Source organism: Primulina eburnea, chromosome 5 (genome assembly GCF_022965805.1).
Source record: "Primulina eburnea isolate SZY01 chromosome 5, ASM2296580v1, whole genome shotgun sequence".
In the NCBI taxonomy this organism is placed as follows: Eukaryota; Viridiplantae; Streptophyta; class Magnoliopsida; order Lamiales; family Gesneriaceae; genus Primulina; species Primulina eburnea.
The window spans coordinates 30,496,422-30,514,311 of NC_133105.1; the positions used below are offsets into that span (position 1 = coordinate 30,496,422).

General features: G+C 41.9%; 2 non-coding genes across 2 annotated transcripts; one reads left to right on the top strand and one right to left on the bottom strand.

Moving 5' to 3' along the window:
- Positions 1 to 3,221: 3,221 nt before the first annotated feature.
- Positions 3,222 to 3,328, bottom strand: LOC140833209 (small nucleolar RNA R71). Its single transcript, XR_012118341.1, has one exon. It is a non-coding gene; the product is annotated as a small nucleolar RNA R71 (small nucleolar RNA).
- An 8,122-nt stretch (positions 3,329 to 11,450) lies between these two features.
- On the top strand, positions 11,451 to 11,556 carry LOC140833195 (small nucleolar RNA R71). Its single transcript, XR_012118328.1, has one exon. It is a non-coding gene; the product is annotated as a small nucleolar RNA R71 (small nucleolar RNA).
- Positions 11,557 to 17,890: the final 6,334 nt, after the last annotated feature.

The window sequence follows — 17,890 nt, forward strand, 5'->3', positions numbered from 1 at the left end:
CCCGGCAAATTGGCTTCATCGGTTGAAGCCACTCTTCGTCGTCCCTGAAATGCACCCCGGCCCGTGCACACAGTTCGGAAATGATGCTCGGGAAGAAGAGACCTATGTGGCTGTTGTGGGTGCTCAGTATGATTTGCGAGTTGATAAGTTTGCCCACATCGATGGCGTAACCTCGGTGCAACGCAAAAAGTAACAATGCACGCTCCTTTTGCACCTCGCTTGTGTGCGAGACTGGCATCATCCGTCGGGCCACAAACAGATACCACAAGGCGATATCAGCTTTTAAGTACATTTCATCAAAACAGCTCGGCGATCCACCCAATGGTTTCCACATCGCACCCGGGTGGCACAGAGTCTCGATAATCAGATTGTAGTCGGGATTAGTCATCAATGCCTGGAAATTTGAGTCATCTACCTCGGCCGTTTCCAATATGGCGTTAATCGTGGCCGAATCGAACGGCACAAGCTTGCCTCTAACAAAGGCCCGACCGTCAGTTCGTTCAACGGCATTGGCGTAGAATTCCCTAACCACCGACACCACAGCCGCCTTAGGCTGTTCGCCAAATTTTTCCCATCCCCTTCTTGCCAAGTCCACAAGAGGTGGCATATATCGATCCTCCATAGTACGCCGAAATCCCCTCTCAGTTATGGGGTTTCGGTGAATTTTAGCATGGTCATAACTCGCATGAGCCTCCGCACTCACGAAACGTGTTCTATCAAATGAGGATGAAGAGGAGGAGCTAGGATTAACTCGTTGCTTCTTGGGAGCCATGGAGTTGAAGAAGTTGGAACTTTGAATTGGAGATGGTGTGCTTGCTTCCGAAGGGAGATTGTGCCTTGCCGCCGAAAGCTTGAGTGGAGGTGGTGGTACCTGCACAAGAAAATCGAAAAGGAGGAGGGATGAGAGGAGTTAGGGATTTGGGGAGTGAATTTGGGAGAAGAAATTTCGTGCAGAATGAGAGAAGGGAAAAGGGAATCGGGTGTTAAAAGCTCTCGCGCTCGAGCGGTAGAAAATTACCGCTCGAGCGCGAACCTCTCTGGAGTTTGATTTCAGAGGTAAGCTCTCGCGCTCGGGCGGTAGAAAACTACCGCCCGAGCGCCGACCTTTCTGGAAAAAAATTTCACGAGGTAGATGATATGTGTCGTTTTTACGTGTTTTATTGCATTGGTTTATTTGTGTTTTCATTGTGCATGCATGAATTTCATTCACATTATGTTCATTTTAGAGTAATCATTTGCATTTTATCATGTCTCACTTGTATATGATGAATTTGCAGGAAAAATGGTCGGAGAACGAAAATCAGAGCGAAAGGTGGAAGGCTCAAGAATTTGGACAGAACAAGCGGCGCCCGAGCGGTACATTTCTACCGCCCGGGCGCGAGAAGTGAATAAATTAAGGGCCAAGACAGAAAGTTGGCGCTCGGGCGGTGCTTTTCTACCTCCCGAGCGCGAGCTTGGCGCTCGGGCGGGGCTTTTCTTCCGCCCGAGCGCGAATGCCGCATCAGCCGAGGGAACTTACAGAAAGTTGGCGCTCGAGCGGTACTTTTCTACCGCCCGAGCGCCACTTATTTTTGGCAAGATTTTTTTTCAGCCGATTCTTTCCTTAATTTCAGAACAAGACTGATATGGTATGCGAGGGGGACGAATTGGAGACCTATTCAGACATAATTCGACAGCCGTCAAGGAGCTTTGGAGAGAACTTTGCGCTTGGAGTGAAGATTTGAAGTTTTCCGGGCATCGTTCTTCGCAGATTTCGTCTCGTCTAGTATTTCTAATCTAGTTTCTTTCATTTTTAAACATTGTTGCATTTATTTTTACAATGAATTTTAGTAGCTAACTTTCATATTTGTTGGGATTAAAGGGGATCCTACCCCAAACTTTTATTTGATTAATTTATATTTTGAGTTGTGCTTTATTCTTGATTGTACTACGATTTTTATTGTGTCGTTTGAGTGTAGCTAACTTTTACGACAATTTTATATCACGAGTGAGTTCGAGAGAATAACTAGTGATAGGATCGAGTAGTATAATCTGCGGATCTACAATTTGCATAGACATATGAAATTGGATACGTGCCGATAGTCATAGTCCTTAGGGTCGAAAACTAGGGGATTTCATCAATCGAAATGCGGTTCATTCTTGATAAATAATTAAAGACATTTAATTACTTCATTGAGTGAATTAGTTTGGCATAGCTCGAGAGAGTGTGTTCAATTGAATAGGAAATCCTGTCGGAAGCGTAGAACACAATCGAACGAATAAATTAATTAATAAGAGGTAGGTGAACCAGAATTCCCAACAAATTCTTTTATCATTTGAAATTTAATCCATTGATTTAGCATTCATATTTCATCATTTAATCTTTGAGCTTGTTTATTTAAATTTTCTTGAATTTTATTAGTCATAAAACAAACAATCAAATTTCGTCGGTAAAGTTTTAATAACTAAAATAATAATTGTGAAACACAGTCTTCAGTGGAACGATACTCGTACTCACGTACACTATATTATAACTTGACATCGTGCACTTGCGATTTATTTTGAGCATACAAAATCATATTTTTATTGGGGATTTTACTGTGCAAGTTTTGCTCGATCAAGTTTTTGGCGCCGTTGTCGGGGACTGTTGATTCACGATTTTTATTTTCATTTAAATTCTTTAGTATTATTTCTTTTATTGTTATTTGATACTCTCATTGTGTTGCAGATTTTTCTTGTAGTGCATGCGAAGATCACTCGAGTGTAAGCTTGAGCCTTTTGACCCCGAGATCGAACGCACAGCTAGACGTCGACTACAGCAGCAAAGAGCGAAGGAAAGAATGGAAGGCGATCAACAAAGAGAGGAGCCAAGGCGTATACCGATGTTGGATTATGCACAACCGTCTCTTGATGGAGCACGTCCAAGCATCGTTAGACCAGTAATCCGAGTCAATCAGTTTGAGATCAAGCCAGCTATCATTCATATGATTCAGAACACTGTCCAATTTGGGGGAAGTGCACTTGACGACCCTAACTCTCATATAGCTGACTTTCTTGAAATTTGTGATACCTTTAAGTTTAATGGCGTGTCTGATGATGCGGTTCGTTTGCGTTTATTTCCATTTTCACTGAGAGATAAAGCCAAGTCGTGGTTAAACTATTTCCCTGTAGGGTCTATTACTACATGGGAGGATATGGCAAAGGCATTCCTGATCAAGTACTTTCCTCTGTCGAAGACTATGAAGCTCAGAGCCGACATTACTACTTTTGCTCAATATGAGCAAGAGTCACTTTACGAGGCATGGGAGCGCTACAAGGACTTGTTGAGGAGATGTCCACACCATGAGCTGCCTCTTGGGTTAGTTGTTCAAACTTTCTACTACGGTCTGCTTACTCCTAACCGTACTATGATAGATGCTGCTGCCTGTGGTAATTTACTGAGAAAAACGGCTGAGGAAGGATATGAGTTATTGGAGGAGATGGCTGCTAGTAGCTATCATCCTCAGTTTGATAGGCAGAGACGAGGGGCTGGAGTTAATCAAGTTAATGATTTGTCGGCGGTTTCAGCACAGTTAGAGGCTTTGAATAGAGAGATTGATGGGATGAGCATGAGTGGGTCGGCTATGCGTCTGCAAGAAATTTTCTGTGATAAGTGTGGCGGTGAGCATGATGTGCAGGATTGCCAAGATGGCAATCCATTCTATGTGCCTGAGGGAGCACCGGTAAAACAAGTGGGATTCCAGAAACGTCCTAGAAATGACCCTTATTCGAACACATATAATCTGGGATGGAGGAATCACCCAAACTTTTCATGGAGAGATCAAAACAACCAAAATCGCCAACAAAGAGGTCCACCGTATGGGATGCACCAAGGATTCAAGCCAGAACCGCCTCCGGAGGAGAAGTCCAATTTAGAGCAAATGATGACTAAATTTATTTCTGCAACAGAGACGAGATTTCAGAACCAAGATGCATCCATAAAGGGGTTAGAGAATAAAATTGGACAATTGGCTAAGTTGATTGCTAATACGGAGCAAGGAGCTTTGCCAAGCAACACGGAAACTAACCCAAGAGAACATGTGAAGGCGGTGGAATTGCGTAGTGGAAAAGCACTCGAGTCTAATGAGGAAAAGACCAAGCACGGTGAAGATGAGGTGAAAAATCGAGGAGGTAAGTCTTCTAACTCTACACCAACACCCATCGCACAATCCAAAATTGTTATACCTACTCCTTTTCCTGCAGCATTGAAAAAAGCAAAACTTGATGCGCAATTCGGTAAGTTTCTTGCGGTATTTAAAAAGTTGCACATCAATATTCCTTTCGCTAATGCTTTGATGCAAATGCCTAGTTATGCTAAATTTTTAAAAGACATCTTAGCTAATAAGAGGAAATTGGAGGATCACATGACTATAAAATTGACTGAAACTGCTCTGCATTGGTACAAAACCAGATCCCACCAAAGCTAAAGGATCCAGGGAGTTTTTCTATCCCTTGCATGATTGGTGATGTTATTTTTTCTAAAGCTTTATGTGATCTTGGTGCGAGCATTAATCTTATGCCTTTATCTGTATTCAGGAAACTTGGATTGGGCGAGCCTAAACCGACACAGATGTCCTTGCAACTAGCTGACGGATCCGTCAAACTTCCACGAGGATTCAAAGAAGACGTGTTAGTGAAAGTTGGAAAGTTTACATTTCCTACAGATTTTGTGGTGCTTGACATGGAAGAGGATAGGGAAATGCCTTTGATTTTAGCGAGACCGTTCCTTGCAACTGGCAAGGCCGTGATTGAAGTGCAAGAAGGGAAGTTGAGATTGAGAGTGGGAAAGGAAGAAATCACTTTTAATGTTTTTAACGCTCCTAAGCACACACTGCACACTAATGATTGTTTGATAGTTGATTCATCGGATTCACTTGTGTGTCAATTTGTTCAGGATGCTATGAAAGACTCATTGGAAGCAACGCTCACCACTGAATTGAAGGAGGATGAATTTGATGAAGAAAGATCTGCAAGAGTGGAACACTATAATGCCAACCATCAATGGAAGAAGCCAGAAATGATGAAATTGGAGGACATGGGGGATCGAAGAGATTTGACCACTCAGAAGTCAAGCATTGAGGAACCGCCAACACATGAGCTAAAACCATGGCCTCCACACCTGAAGTACGTGTACTTAGAGCGTAAAAAGCTAGCACCTGACAAGCGCATTTGAGAGGGGAGTCACTTTTGTCCTTTCTTTTTATTTATTTATTTTTATTTTATTTATTTTGTATTTTTTATTTATTTTTTCTTTTTCTATTGTGTTATGTTTATTTCCGATTGTTGTTTCATTCGTCCATTTATTTTTGCATTTATTTGTGTGTCTCCATTCGTGTTTGCATTCTGTGTTTTGAGTCTTTTGTGCAATGAGAGCATTGCACAACTCTAGTATGAGGGGGGTATATTGTTATGTTTGCTTAGTTAATTGGTTTAGTTTCGTTGCATTTCTTTTGTTTGGTGTCGTTTATGGTGAGAAGACATAGTTTATGAGCCAATGATGATGTTGAATTGATAGTTTACAAAAATAACGTCGTGAATGATACTCCTGATTGTTAAAGCATGAATTATGGTACAAATTTTGAACTTTTTGAGCACATATGTGTGGGGGCTAGAATTTTGTAGGAATAATGGTGAAATTTGAAATTTTATGTTGTTAACTTGAAAGGCACCATTTATGAGTTGATTTAGCATGCAAACCCGTAAAAATAAGTCGCTAATTGGGACCTTGAAAGAGAAAATTTGATTTGCCTTGAACTTTACATTTACCTCCTTTCCAATTCACTGAATCAAAATGTCATACTCCTAACCAACTGTAATCCAAAGTATTATATTCTTAGCCTAGGGAGTACATGTGTGAAAATTGTGCATTTAAAAAAAAAAAAAAAAAAAAAGAAGAAACGAAAAAGAAAAAGAAAAAAGGAGATGTAAGGTGAGGGGGAGCCGAAATAAAAGGAATGAAATTCTATTCCTAGGCTAAAAGTTGGAGATGTAAGGAGACGAGGAAAGTCAGACGAAAAGTCTTGACGATTGCACAATGAAAATGATCGGTGTACTCCCGACTTTTAGCCACTTGAGCTTATTTTCCTTCTTTTCGTCACCCTTATCTGCACTTAAAAGTTGAATAAAGTTCAATTTATGGCTAGTGATAAATGGACACGGGGGTGCATGCTAGTGAGACTTGTATTGAAGTGTTAATTGAGTGACTCGCATGATTTGATAATTGATCTATTTGAAATACGAATGACTAGACCCATCATGACACACACACACGTTCAAATGAGTGTCAAGATTTATGTGTAGATGAGAATGAGTATTCGTTTGCGATTTGACTTGATTATGATCTGTATGTGGGAAAGTTCACTGAGGCATGACATAAAAGTTGTTAACTCACCATTGACATTTACGTGTGTTAGTTATTTCTTGTTTGAGTGTTTTGTGTTCGTTGTGTCTGTTAAAAATCTCGTGCTTGAACCTATTTTGCTCGAGGGCGAGCAAAAGGTTAGTAGTAGACGTTCGCGCTCGGGCGGTAAAAAATTACCGCTCGAGCGCGAATCCCTCTGTTTTTTTTTCAAATATAATTTAATTTTTTTTTTATTTTTTATTTTTTATTTTTTTTGTATATAAATAAAACAACAGTAAAACAAAATATGCTGACGTGAAAGAAAAAGAAAACTAAATTAAATGCAAGAGAAGGGAAAGGAAAGTAAGTTCTCAATTTATCGTCGAGAGCTAGACGTCGGTCTGTCTAGTTCGGCATGTCTTGGAACCGGGTGATTCCAAGTTGTGGCTCAATTGTGCCACCCATGTAGTGCTTCAGGCGTTGGGCATTGACCGTAAATGTCCCATCCTTCCCGTCTTTCAATTCTACAGCTCCCGATGGATAAACTTTCGAGATCACGAATGGACCGGACCATCGTGACTTCAATTTCCCGGGAAATAGTCGCAACCGGGAGTTGTAGAGTAGGACACTTTCGCCTTCTTTGAATTCTCTCTCGATGATCCTCTTATCATGACCCTTCTTTATTTTCTCTTTGTATGACAATGCAAGATCATAGGCCAGATTTCGGAACTCCTCCAATTGATCTAGTTGAAGCAACCGTCGTTCACCTGCATCAGTAAAGTTAAAGTTTAGTGCTTTGGTTGCCCAATATGCGCGCTACTCTAACTCTACAGGTAAGTGACATGCTTTACCAAACAATAATCTGTACGGTGTCGTGCCTATTGGTGTTTTGAAAGCAGTCCTATATGCCCAAAGAGCATCATCTAATCTCACCGACCAATCCTTCCTACTGACACCTACCACCTTCTCCAAAATTCGCTTTATCTCTCGGTTAGACACCTCAACTTGCCACTCGTCTGGGGGTGATAAGGGGTAGAGATCTTATGTGTGACACCATATTTGCTTAAAAGTTTTTCAAAGAGTTTGTTGCAAAAATGAGTGCCACCATCACTAATGATTGCTCGTGGTGTTCCAAAGCGGTTAAAAATGTATTTCTTCAAAAATTTTAGAACCACTTGAGCATCATTAGTGGCGTATGCTTCCGCCTCTATCCACTTAGACACATAATCCACCGCCACCAAAATGTATTTTTTCGTGAAAGAACTGGGAAACGGTCCCATGAAATCTATTCCCCACACATCAAAAACCTCACACTCAATGATATTATTTAAAGGCATTTCGTGACGGTTAGAGATGTTACCTGTCCGTTGGCATTTATCACATGCTAGCACATAAGAACGAGCATCTTTAAAGAGGGTTGGCCAATAAAAGCCACATTCGAGTACCTTAGATGCCGTCCTCGTTGGTCCAAAGTGACCACCTACCTCACGGTCATGGCAATGAGTAAGAATCGATCCCATCTCTTCCTCCGCCACACATCTCCGAATCTTAGAATCTGCACAAATCTTAAACAAGAAAGGTTCCTCCCAAAAATAATATTTCATGTCCGAAAAGAATTTCTTTTTTTTGGTGAAATGTTAGATTTGGGGGAGGTGAGCCTCTAACAAGAAAATTCGCAAGATTTGCATACCATGGACAAATTTTTACCTCAAACAACTGCTCATCCGGAAACCAATCATTAATGGCATCAGTCACACAATCATTACTGATAAATTCTAATCTAGACAAATGATCTGCAACCACATTCTCAACACCCTTCTTATCTTTTATTTCCACATCAAATTCTTGCAATAATAAAATCCACCGAAGTAAGCGTGGCTTTGCATCTTTCTTTGCAAGTAAATATTTAAGGGCAGAGTGATCAGTAAACACAATTACTTTCGACAAAACAAGATAAGCATGAAACTTGTCAAGTGCAAACACTACTGCAAGTAACTCTTTTTCGGTGGTGGCATAATTCAATTGTGCTTCATCTAGAGTCCTACTTGCATAGTATATGGTGTGAAATACCTTGTTTTGTCTTTGTCCGAGGACAGCACCTACCGCAATATCGCTGGCGTCGCACATGATCTCGAAGGGTAGATCCCAATCCGGTGCCACCAAGATAGGAGCCGTCACTAAGCGCTCTTTCAACTTCTCGTATGCCTGCAAGCAAGCAGAATTGAAATCAAAAGGCACATCTTTCATGAGTAAAGAAGATAAAGGTTTTGCAATTTTAGAAAAATCTTTGATGAAACGTCGGTAAAAACCGGCGTGGCCTAGAAAACTTCTAACTCCCTTTATGGACGCCGGCGGTGGTAAGTTCTTGATAACTTCAACTTTCGCCTTATCCACCTCTATTCCGTGCCCCGAAACCTTGTGCCCTAGGACAATTCCCTCTTGTACCATAAAGTGGCATTTTTCCCAATTAAGCACCAAGTTTGTCTCCTCACATCTCCTCAACACTACCTGCAAGTTCTGCAAACAATCATTGAAAGACGAGCCAAAAATCGAGAAGTCATCCATAAATATCTCAAGAAAAGTTTCAATCATATCATGGAATATAGCAGTCATGCATCGCTGAAAAGTGGCAGGGGCATTACACAAACCAAATGGCATCCGTCTAAAAGCAAAAGTGCCATAAGGACAAGTGAAGGTGGTTTTCTCTTGGTCCTCGGGCGCAATCATGATTTGGTTATACCCAGAATACCCATCTAAAAAACAATAGAACTCATGACCCGCTAATCTCTCAAGCATTTGATCAATAAAGGGAAGGGGAAAGTGGTCTTTACGGGTAGCATCATTCAATTTCCTATAATCAATGCACACATGCCATCCCGTAACAGTCCTAGTGGGTATTAATTCATTATTTTCATTTGTGATAACAGTAATCCCACCTTTCTTTGGCACACACTGAACAGGACTTACCCATGCACTATCAGATATAGGATAGATAATACCTGCGTCGAGAAGCTTAATTGTTTCAGCCTTTACTACCTCTTGCATCTTTGGATTTAATCGTCTTTGAGGTTGCACAAGAGGTGAGTACTTCTCTTCCATCAAGATCTTGTGCATGCAGACGGATGGATTTATTCCTTTGATATCTGCCACCTTCCATGCAAATGCGCCCTTGTGCGCTTTCAAAACTTCCAACAGCTTGTCCTCCATCACATCTGTCAAAGCAGCAGAGATAATGACAGGTAAAGTGTTATTCTCACCTAAGTATACGTACTTGAGGTGTGGAGGCAACGGCTTTAGCTCAAGCGTTGGTGGATCCTCGATGCTTGACCTTTGAGGGGTCAAATCTCTTTGTTCTCCTAGATCCTCCAGTTGCATCCTCATTGGCCTTCTCCATGGTTGGTTGGCATTAAAGTGTGCCACAATTTCAGCCCTTTCTTCGTCTAACTCCTCTTCTCCCAATTCAGTATTGATAGTGGCCTCCAAAGGGTCCCTAAGAGCATCCTGCACATAGTTGGATACAAGAGAGTCAAAAGCATCAATTCTAAAACAACTATCAGAATGCAGTGTGTGCTTAAGTGCATTAAAAACATCAAATGTAATCTCTTCTTCGCCCACTCTCAATCTCAACTTTCCCTCTTGCACATCAATAAGTGCCTTGCCAGTAGCAAGGAATGGTCTCCCCAAAATGAGAGGCATCTCGGTATCCTCCTCCATGTCGAGCACCACGAAATCGGCAGGAAAAATGAATTTGTCCACTTTTACTAGCACATCCTCAATCACTCCGCGGGGGTACTTGACAGACCTGTCAGCCAGTTGCAAGGACATCCTCGTCGGCTTAGGCTCTCCTAATCCGAGTTTCCTGAAAACAGATAGAGGCATAAGATTAATACTTGCACCAAGGTCACACAATGCTTTACGAAAAACTACATCACCAATCATGCAAGGGATAGAAAAACTCCCTGGGTCTTTTAGTTTCGGTGGGATTTTGTTTTGCACCAAAGCAGAGCAACTTTCTGTCAAATTTACCGTCATGTGATCCTCCAATTTTCTCTTGTTGGCTAAGATGTCTTTCAAAAATTTAGCATAACTAGGAATTTGCATCAAAGCATCGGCAAAAGGAATATTAATATGCAATTTTTTAAATACCTCTAAAAACTTACCGAATTGTGCATCTAGTTTTGCCTTTTTTAATGCTGTAGGAAAAGGTGGAGGGATAACAATCTTAGGTTGTGCAGTGAGTGCTGGTGTAGAGTTAGATGACTTACCTTGAGATGTCGCAGCATGTTCATCCGGCACTTGGCTTTTCTCTTTTTTTCTAGGCTCCAAAACTTTTCCGCTCTTCAACTCAATGGCCTTCACTTGCTCTTTTGGATTAGTCTCGGTATTACTTGGCAAGGTGCCCGGCTCTCTACTTGCTATCATTTTGGCCAACTGTCCAATTTGATTCTCGATCCCCTTTATTATTGCATCTTGGTTTTGGAGTCGAATTTTGAGTGGATGAGATAAACTTAGACATCATTTGTTCCAAGTTGGACTTTTCTTCTCTAGGAGGATCGGATCTGTACATCGGTTGTTTCCCATATTGTTGTCCTCCTTGCGGCCTATTATGACTGTTTTGACCGCCCCATGAGAAGTCGGGATGTTGCCTCCACCCAGGATTATATGTGTTCGAGTAAGGGTCATTCCTTGGGTGGTTTTGGACTCCCACTTGATTCACAGGTGCCTCATCTTGCACATAGAAGGGATTTCCATCTTGACAGTCTTTCACATAGTGTTCCCCTCCACACTTCTCACAGAATATCTCTTGAAGACGCATAGCCGTGCCACCCACGTTCAAGCCGTCTATTTTCCTGTTTAAAGCGTTTGTGCAGTAATAACAGAAAAATCAGTTACCTGGTGAACTCCGGCACTTCTCCGCTGGTTGTTCCTGTCAGATTGAGGATGATAGCTGCTAGCAGCCATCTCCTCCAACAACTCATATCCTTCTTCCGCAGTCTTCCTCAAAAGGTTCCCACACGCAGCAGCATCTATCATAGTACGGTTAGGAGTAAGCAAACCGTAATAAAAGGTTTGAACGACTAACCCAAGTGGCAACTCGTGATGTGGGCATCTTCGTAATAGATCTTTGAAACGCTCCCACGCCTCATATAGTGACTCTTGATCGAACTGAGCAAATGTTGTGATGTCTGCCCGCAGCTTCATGGTCTTCGATGGAGGAAAGTATTTGATGAGAAACGCCCATGTAGCTATCGAACCTACAGGTAAACAATTCAACCAAGCTTTAGCTTTATCACGCAAAGAGAAAGGAAATAAACGCAGTCTAACAGCATCATCAGAAACTCCATTAAATTTAAAAGTATCGCAAATCTCAAGAAAATCCGCGATGTGTGTGTTTGGATCGTCCACAGCAATTCCTCCAAATTGGACGGTGTTCTGAATCATCTGGATAATGGCTAGTTTGATTTCGAATTGGTTTGCCCGCACAATCGGCCTCACAATGCTGGGGCGTGCACCATCCAAAGAAGGCTGGGCATACTCTAACATGGGTATGCGGCGTGGCATCTCAATTCGTCTCTCGTTTTGGCGCTCCGCCTCCTGCTCTTGTTCGTGCCTCTCCATTAGTTCCTTAAGTCTTTGCTGTTGTCTTCGCCTGCGGAAAGTCCTTTCAATTTCAGGGTCACACTCAAGCTCCAAGTCAAGTGACTTTGGCATGCACCGGAAGAGATATCTGAATTAAAATATGGAGTGTTAGTTCAATAGAAATAAAATACACTAAAGAAGATAACTAAAAATATAATTGTAGATTAATAGTCCCCGGCAACGGCGCCAAAAACTTGATCGAGCAAAACTTGCACTATGAATTCCCCAAGAAAATATGATTTTGTATGCTCAAAATGTAATCGCAAGTGCACGATGTCAAGTAATAGTATAGTGTATATGGATACGAGTATCATTCCACTGGAGACTGTATTTAACAATTATTATTTTAGTTATTAAAACTTTAGCGACGAAATTTGATTGTTTGTTTTATGACTAATAAAACTCAAGAAAATTTAAATAAACAAGCTCAAAGATTAAATGATGAAATATGAATGCTAAATCAATGGATTAAATTTCAAATGATAAAAGAATTTGTTGGGAATTCTGGTTCACCTACCCTTTATTAATTAATTAATTCGTTCGATTGTGTTCTACGCTTCCGACAGGATTTCCTATTCAATTGAACACACTCTCTCGAGCTATGCCAAACTAATTCACTCAATGAAGTAATTAAATGTCTTTAATTATTTATCAAGAATGAACCGCATTTCGATTGATGAAATCCCCTAGTTTTCGACCCTAAGGACTATGACTATCGGCACGTATCCAATTTCATATGTCTATGCAAATTGTAGATCCGCAGATTATACTACTCGATCCTATCACTAGTTATTCTCTCGAACTCACTCGTGATATAAAATTGTCGTAAAAGTAAGCTACGCTCAAACGACACAATAAAAATCGTAGTACAATCAAGAATAAAGCACAACTCAAAATATAAATTAATCAACTAAAAGTTTGGGGTAGGATCCCCTTTAATCCCAACAAATATGAAAATTAGCTACTAGAATTCATAATGAAAATAAGCAAAACAATATTTAAACAACGGAAAATAAACTAGAAATACGAGACGTGACAAAATCTGCGAAGAACGATGCCCGGAAACCGTCGAATCTTCAATCCAAGTGCAAAAGCTCTCCAAAACTCCTTATGGTCCCTTCAATAATGTCTGAATAATCCCCAAAAGTCGACCAATCCTCTTTCCATAGCAGCCATACTCCAAAATTAAGGTAAGAAATCGCGTACAATAATCTTCCAAAAATAGGCGGCGCTCGGGCGGTAGAAAAGTACCGCTCGAGCGCCACACTCTCTGTAATTCTCCTTGGCACATGCAGCATTCGCGCTCGGGCGGTAGAAAACTACCGCTCGAGCGCCGACCTTTCTGTTGAAGTTCTTGGGGTGAGGGGCTTTCGTGCTCGGGCTGTAGAAAACTACCGCTCGAGCGCCGACCTTTCTGTTAAAATCTTCAGCTTTTCATATATCGTGCCCGGGCGGTAGAAATATACCGCTCGGGCGCCGCTTCTTCTGTCCCTTGACTTGTTGGCTTAGCAAAGTCGTCCCTTTTTCTATTTTTTCCGGTCATTTTTCCTGCAATTTCGTCACGCCCGAGTGAGATATGATAAAATGCAAATGTTTATTCTAAAATGAACAAAATGTGATTGAAATAGACGCACCCACAATGCAAAACACACACAGACTAATGCAATAAAACACGTAAAAACGACACACATCAGCCACCCACTTGGCATGCCGCTTGTTCAGCTTTTGTTGACCCTTAAGGTGCTTTTTAGAGATTCATGGTCCGCCTTCTTTGGAAGCACAAATTCTTTAGGCCTCAAGTAGTGCTTTGCAACGTCTCTCGGATTCACTCTCTCTTTCCTCCTCCTCCCGCGCTCCTGCATTTGTTTTTCGTTTAATTATCTTCGCATCGGTTCGCTGTGAGCACGAGTATTCATGTAGAGGAACGTGCCGAAACTCTTAGCTCACTACTGTGCACTTCCCCCTCTGCTTTACTTTCTTTCTCTCCCCTTCTTTCTTTTTTTTTTTTTTTCCTTTTACCCCTTCGGAATAAGCGGGGCATATTCCAGGGTGATCCCTCATTATTCGGACCATGAACTCTCATAAGCCACCCGTTAAGCGGGCAAAAAAAGTTCTGAAACATTATGCGGGACCCCCCGCTCATCCACTCCCTTCCCTTCCATTTTATCGACCTTATTCCCCTTCCCTCGTGTGGGGTGATTTTTTGGTGTGTTTTCGTGTTTGATTGCATTCGTCGGTGCCTGTGTTTTGCATTGTGGTGCCTTTAGTCCTCACTTTCGATTCAATCACATTGTTTGTTTCATTTTAGAATAAACCAGGTTTGCATGTTTAGTCATATCTCTACTCGGCGTGACCGAATTTTTCCTTACCCGCAGGCAAATTTAACCCCCCCCCCCCGAATCCCGCCGAAAATAGAAAAAAGGGTAAGACTTTTGGCTAGCCAAACCCAGTAAGTTGGACAGAAAAGACTCCTTCTTTCTTTTTCCCCCCACGATGTTGTGTCAGAATCCCCTACTTCCTTATTTCCCTTCCTCCCCCTTTCTCCTCTCCCTTTTATCCCACGCATGCTAGGTATATTTTTTCTACGCCTCGGGACACGATATATGAAAAAAGCTGACACGACCTTTATACCCCAGATACTTTCTTTTCCCTTTCCCCCCTTTTTAAGGTCGGTCGTACTAGACGCACTCGGCACGGTTTTCCTACCCAGGCCCCCGCGTAGCCCACCCACCGAAACGCAATCTCATTCCCCAAGACTCTCACAACAGAAGTGTCGCCCGCCAGAGCGAGCGCCGTCAGTTTTCTACAATTTCCCGCCCCGAGCGCGAATGCTGCTGTGCCAAGGAGGAATTACAGAGTATTTGTGGCGCTCGAGCCCCAGGTACTTTTCTACCGCTCCCGAGCGCCCGCCTATTTTTGGAAGATTATTTACGCGCTTTCTTACTTAATTTTGGGTACTTCGGCTGCATATGGCAACACAGAGGATTGGCTCGACTTTTGGAGGACTTATTTTCAGACTATTATTGAAGGCCGAACCATAAGGGAGTTTTGGAGAGCTTTTGCATTGGATTGAAGATTATCGACGGTTTCCGGGCATCGTTCTTCGCAGATTTTGTCACGTTTTCTCGTATTTTTCTAAATCTAGTGTATTCCGTTGTTTTTTTTTACATATTGTTTTGCTTCTTTTCATTATGAAATTATATGTAGATAATTTTCATATTTTGTTGGGATTAAAGGGGATCTACCCCACAAATTTTTAGTTGATTAATTTATATTTGATCGTTGTGCTTTATTCTTGAGTGTACTACGATGTTTATGTTCGCGTTTGAGCGTAAGCTTACTTTACGGACAATTTTAATTCACGAACTGGCGTGAGTTCGAGAGAACAGACTACTTAGGATAGGATTTCGTATTCTCGAAAGTAGTTAGATCTTTCGCCACGGTTCGCCAGTGCTTACACAAATTTTCGCATAGACATATGAAATTGCCCCGATACGTGCTATTTTGTTACTAGTTCATAGTCCTTGTTCAGACGACCCCTTCGAAAAAAACGAGCGGGATTTCATCTCCATTCAAATCGAAAATGCCCTCCCCCCCCCCCTGGCGCACATCTTGATATCAATAATTGTAAAGACTTATTCCCACCTCTTAACTTCATTGGTCTTTTTTTTAGGCGGAACTGTGTGCCCTTTGGCATAGCTCACATCTACTCGTTAATGAATGCGATGGGCTCATTAGACGTTCTGAAAGACAGGGACGTAGCCGAACAGTTGTGTCAACACCAGTGGCCACTAGGAAAATCCTGCGAGACAAGCGGATATGTAGAACACAATCGAACGAAGTATTAATTAATTAAAAAGGGTTAGGTGAACCAGCAATTCCCAACAATATTTTTTTTGGTATTTTATATTTGAATTTAAATCCATGATTTAGCATTTCATATTTTCATCATTAATCCTTGAGCTTGTTATTTAAATTTTCTTGAGTTTATAGGCATAAAACAAACGATAAATTTCGTGCTGTGTGTAAAGTTTTAAATAACTAAAATAATAATGGGTAGAATACAGCTCCAGTGGAATCTACTCGTATCCATATACACTCTACATTATTGACATCGTTGCACTTGCGATTACCCATTTGAGCATACAAAATCATATTTTCTGGTGGAATTCATAGTGCAAGTTGTTGACGTCGATCAAAAAAGTTTTTTTGGCGACGTCTTGCCCGGGCCTATAATCTACAATTATATTTTTAGTTATCTTCTTTGAGTGTATTTTATTTCTATTGAACTAAACACGTCCTATATTTTTAAGTCAGATTATCTCTTCCGAGTGCATGCCACAAAGTCACTTGCTGCGAGCATTGGTGTGACCCTTGAACATTGATAAGGTACTTTCCGCAGGCGAAGACAACAGCAAGACTTAAGGAAACTAATGGAGGAGGCACGAACAAGAGCAGGAGGCGGAGCGCCAAAACGAGAGACGACTTGAGACGCCACGCCCCCGCATTACCCATGTTAGAGTATGCCCGCCTTCTTTGGATGGTGCACGCCCCAGCTGTGAGGCCGATTGTGCGGGCAAAACCAATTCGAAATCAAAACTTAAGCATTTTATCCAGATGATTCAGAACACGTCCAATTTGAGAATTGCGCTGGTGGACGAATTCCCCCCCCCAAAAAAAACACACACATCGCGGCATTTTCTGAGATTTGCCCGAGATACTGTTAAATTTAATGGAGTTTATGATGATGCTGTTAGACTGCGTTATGTCTTTCTTCTTTGCGTGATAAAGCTAAAGCTTGGTTTTGAAGTGTTTACTGTAGGTTCGATAGCACATGGGCGTTTTCTCATCAAATAATTTCCTCCATCGAAGGACCATGAAGCTGCGGGCAGACAATCACAAACATTGCCTCAGTTCGATCAAGAGGTCACTATATGGGAGTGGGGAGCGGTTTCAAAGAATCTATTACGAAGATGGCCAACATCACGAACGTTGCCACTTGGGTTAGTCGTTTTTCAAAAACCTTTATTACGGTTTGCTACTCCTAACCGGTACTATGATAGATGTGCTGCGTGTGGGAAACCTTTTGAGGAAGGACGGGGAAGAAGGATATGAGTGTTGGAGGAGATGGCTGCTAGCAAGCTATCATCCTCAATCTGGCAGGAACAACAGGGAGAGAAGAAGTGCCGGCGTTCCACCAGGGGGTAACTGATTTTTCTGTTATACTGCACAAACGCTTTAAACAGGAAAATAGACGGCTTGAACGTGGTGGCCCACGGCTATGCGTTCTTCAAGAGATATTCTGTGAGGAAGAGTGTGGAGGGGAACCACTAGGTGACACCCATCCGACTGTCACCAACGATGCGAAATCCCTTCGAGTGCCTTAACCACGCCCTTGACCCTTTCCTGGGGCACTGGGAATCAAGTGGGAGTCCAAAACCACCCAAGGAATGACCTTACTCGAACACATATAATCCTGGGTGGAGGACAAATCCCGACTTCTCATGGGCGGGTCAAAACAGTCATAATAGGCCGCAAGGAGCGACAACATATGGGAAACAACCGATGTAAGATTCGATCATCCTCCTAGAGAAAGAAAAAGTTCCAACTTGGAACACATGTGTCTAGTTTAGTTATCCACTCAAAATTCGACCTCCAAAACCAAGATGCAATAATAAGGGGCGGGATCGAGAATCAAAAATTGGACAGTTGGCCAAATTTGATAGCAAGTAGAGAGGCCGGGGGCACCTTGCCAAGTTAGTATACCGAGACTAATCCAAAAGAGCAAGGAAGGCCATTGAGTTGAAGAGCGGAAAGGAAAAAAGTTTTGGAGCCTAGGAAAAAGAGAGAGGAAAAGCCAAGTGCCGGAGGAAAACATGTGCGACATCTAAA